We start from the raw sequence: 4204 nt of genomic DNA on the forward strand, positions 1-4204 counted from the left end.
ATTCAGTTTTCAGAACGTGTTCTTTGGCCGATATTGGGGGCGACTCACGCCCAGGAGAAGGGAGGCAAGGCACAGGTAATCAAAGGCGTCGTCCCCTCCGCCCACCTCTTCCTCAATCCCCGAATACCCCCCTGTCTCAGCCTCCTTCAGCCCCCTCCCGAACAGGGCCGTGGGAGCCAGCTTTGGCCTAGGGCTGGCCTTGGGGTGCTGTTAGAAGAGAGTCCGATATACTAGAGCTTGACTGGTTCAGGGCTGCTCTTCCGAGCTGCCAGTCCCCGGGTAGGAGCCACAGTCTCCCTGGAGCTCGCAAGCCGGGAACAAAGCGCCGCGATCACAGGTGCTGGTGCTGGGCCCGAGAAGCTGCGGGAGTCGGGGAGGGGGGGGGGGCAATGGGGGCGGGGATGGAGATTCACCACTCCTTTCTCGAAGAGGAAGGAAGGAAGGCGATCGCCATCTTCTCTTGAGAGCCTTTCTCTTTCCCTTTCTCTCTCGGTGTATCTCTCTCCCTCTCCTGCCCTGACGTCTCCCTCCTTCAAGTCTCCTCCAAGGAAAGGGACTGTCTTGCACTGGAGACCTCTCTACTCCCACACTTTGTCTCCCAGGGTCAGAAGAGAGAAGCTAAAGGCTGTTATATTGTGCGGGGGTTGCCTTAAATAAAGGCCAGCGGAGCCAGGCATCCAAATCAGAGGCGGCGGGACGCCGTTTCCAAGGGGCAAATTCGAAATACAGTCGTTTATGGCTTCCCATGTCGTTAATCACTCCTGGAAGAGACAGTCCATCATAAATCGCCCCTGAGGTTTGAGGGAGTTTTTCGGTAACTACGGTAGTTCAGGCTCACAAAGGCGGCTGAACGTGGAGAGTAGGCAGCAAAGCCGCTAGCCAAGCCTTCTCCTTCCCTAGAATGGTTGACAGTTAGTGGCAGCTTTCAAGGATGATCTTTCTTGCCAGGATTTGGTATATTTCCCTTCATTTTCTGAATCTGGTCTTCCTCTTCCTCGTATTTTTTTTTTTTTGAGAGACAGAGAGAGAGAGACAGAGGAGAGAGACAGAGACAGAGATAGAGACAGAGAGGGACAGAGATGGACAGAGAAGTAGAGACAGACATAAGAAATATTCAGAAACAGGGACAGAAACAGACATTTAAAGAGCAGAGACAACGTGGTTTGCTCTCTTTCTAATAAAATACAATATTTCCAAGGATTTCCTTTTTCTTTTGATTCCACAGGAACTAAATATTGTATTGCTGTTCATGGAGTTGCAGAACTAACTATCCTCTGAGAGAGAACCCCAAACCCACACATTAAAAAAGAAATATTTCCATCCTGAGAGCTTTTTTTTTAAGCCAATGGATTTTTAGATTTAGATTTGAACACTATATCAGCTCTAAGCTTAAAGCGTGAAGTGAAAATACGTCTCTATCTGCAGCTAGGCATGTATTTTAGGTGAGAAATCAGCTCCCTCTCTGCTGCATCTCTCAAGGCACAGGAAAAAAATGTCGCCATTTTGTTCACTCAAAAATATCCTTAATCTTGTTCTTTATCTTCCTCTGAGAACTTTCCTCAAATGACCTTTAGAAATATCCTGTGTAGATGTGTACATGGTTAGACAAATGCATGGGGATGTATGATTTGCCTTTATTTGCAACAAGAAATACAATGTTTTAATTTTTTTTCCTTTAAAAGAAGAGCAGGAAGCCGCCCCAAGGAGATGCTTCCTGCGAACAGAACCCATTTATATGTTTCATCTACATCTAGAGATTTCTCTACCTTTCTCTTTGCCAGGACCACTGACTAAGACAATTTGAGAGCTTTGGTTTAAAATAGAAATTTCTTACTGTCTTTTCCTCCATCTCTCTTACCCATCTATGAAAAAATGGCGGGGTTGGTAAATACATCAAGCTAAAATTTAGGCTTTGTAAGGAATTTAGTCTACATGTCTTGGATTGGAAGCTTTGGAGAAAAGCATTGGCTTCTCCTTCAAAAGTAACCATTTATAGACAAATAAATCCTCTAAGTTGGGTGGGAGGAGGTAGAGAAGAGGAGGGTAGAGTGAATTCCTTCTATCCTTTGAGTCCGTTTCTAAGAAGTTCTTAAGGGAGAGTGAACTGGGTTGATAGCTACCTCCTTCCCTGAGGGCAGAAATTTTAAAAATGGAATTATACTGTGATTTTCCACATCTTGCTAGCCAAGATATTCATTTTGACTTTCAAAGGAAAAACCCACTCTATCTCATCCAGTTTCCTATATATATTTTTGCAAAATCCTTATTAAAATACATCCTGAGTTAAAGTAATAGATATTTAGACGTCTCACTGCTGAGTAGCCAGAGAAAAAGAGTTTCTTCCAGATGGTATTTGAATTAGAAGCCCCAGAAAGGACTAACAGAATTCAGCGCCCACTCAGCTCAACTCACAAAGCCTGCAGAAATCTGCAGGCGGATGCTTTCTGCTTTTTTGCTTCGGTTCCCACCCCAGTCCCAAGATTTCCAAGCCAAAGAAAGCCCAGACCTGATGTCGCTAACACGAACCCCTGAAAAGCTTTGCTCCCCAAACCATCCCCCTAACCCTTTCCGCCACGAAAATATCTAAAAAGAAACATTGGTCCCTGTTTTACTTGCGTTTCTTGCTCTTCCCTCATTTCTCGGCAACATTTGGTCTTGGAAAAAGCAAGAAGCTCCCAATGTGTTGTCAAGGGCCAGGAGCTGTCAGACCTTTTGGCGAATAAGATTGATCGCGCCCAGACTTCCTTCAGAGCTTTGTGTGGAATAAAAGCAAGAAAATTAAAAACCTACACTTTTTTCCCTGGGAAAGCATCTCTATCTGTAAGGCGTTGCTTTTGGCTAGTAAATGACCAATCCCTCACTGTATTTCATTTTAACCCGAACTGCTTTAAACGCCCGGAATAGGACATTTCTCCCTTACTCTGTTTCGTGGAGTGGGGTTTTCTGGTTTATAACCGTGGATTTTTTTTTCTTTTCTCAACTCTTTTAGAGTAATTTATTCTTCTAACTGTGTGGATACTGAACTAGCTTGGGGAAGGTTTGTTTGGCCTATGTCAAAGAAAACCAAACCGTATAACCATCACCATCATCACTAAGGTATTTTTTTTGGGGGGGGAGGGGGTTTCAAATACTGATCTCTTCTTTTTTAAATTTTCTAGTCTTTTTTTTTTTTGCCTTGATGACTTTTGACGGAGAGATTTGATAGCTCAAAGATAATATTTTTTATAAGGAAACTGAATTGGATCTGAAAGGCCTTCAGTTTCGGGATTCTCCCTGCACAAGCGTCCTTGGAGCGGCTCCTTGGGTGCCTTTCCTCGCTCCCTCCCCTCCTCCTGCTCTTTTTTAAACTCTGGTTTCGATTTCACCGAACAGAACAAGGGTCCGAATTGCAATTCCTAGCCCTGGAGCTGTTGAGGCGGCCCCAAGAAAAAGAAGAAAGAAGCTGTTCTTGGGGCGCAAGTTTCACTTCAAGAAATTCAAACCCCAAAGAAATAGCTCAACAACAAACAACAAAAGAAGAATAAGGGGGAAGGGAGAGGGAAGAAAAAGCGACTTCCTTCTCCTTGGCTCTGACTTCCAGGAAATCGGAAATACTCACCGGACCCCTTGTACTACGGGTATTAAACCCAAGAAGTCAACTGCCCGGAGCATGCTATAGTCTGCATTTTTACATGCCTCTGGCTATATGGCTCCACTCTACATAGGTTTTGTACGCATGGATCTGGGTCCCTATTGGCATATGCATCTATCTGTCACGGTCCGCTCTGGGGAAGTTGACTGCAAGGGAAAGTCGTGGAGCACACAAAAGCTGCCTTCTATTTTCCGCTTCCCCCAGGAGCCAGAAGCTAGGCTGCTGCGGAAAGTCCAGCGAACAATGGGCTGAGCGGACGCAGGCCAATTGTGTACTGCACTGTACACGGGGGAAGAAAGGGGAGGGGGATATCAGAGAACGGGAACGATGGAGAAAGAAAGAGAAGAGAGGGGTGGGAAAGTGAGAGAGGAAAGGGGAAGGAAAGGAGGAAGGGAGGGAGAGCGGGAGGGAGGGAAGAGAGGGAAAGTGAGAGAGGAAAGAAAAGGAGGGAGGGAAAGAAAGGAAGGAAGAGAGAGAGGTAAAGGAAGGAGAGAGGAGAGACGAGAGGGAGATAGGGAAAACAGGGAGAAAGGAGAGAGAGAGAGAGAGAGAGAGAGAGAGAGAGAGAGAGAG

Source organism: Petaurus breviceps, unplaced genomic scaffold, assembly GCF_028583685.1.
Source record: "Petaurus breviceps papuanus isolate PSGF00001 unplaced genomic scaffold, PetGlider_PUasm1.0 185, whole genome shotgun sequence".
Lineage (NCBI taxonomy): Eukaryota > Metazoa > Chordata > Mammalia > Diprotodontia > Petauridae > Petaurus > Petaurus breviceps.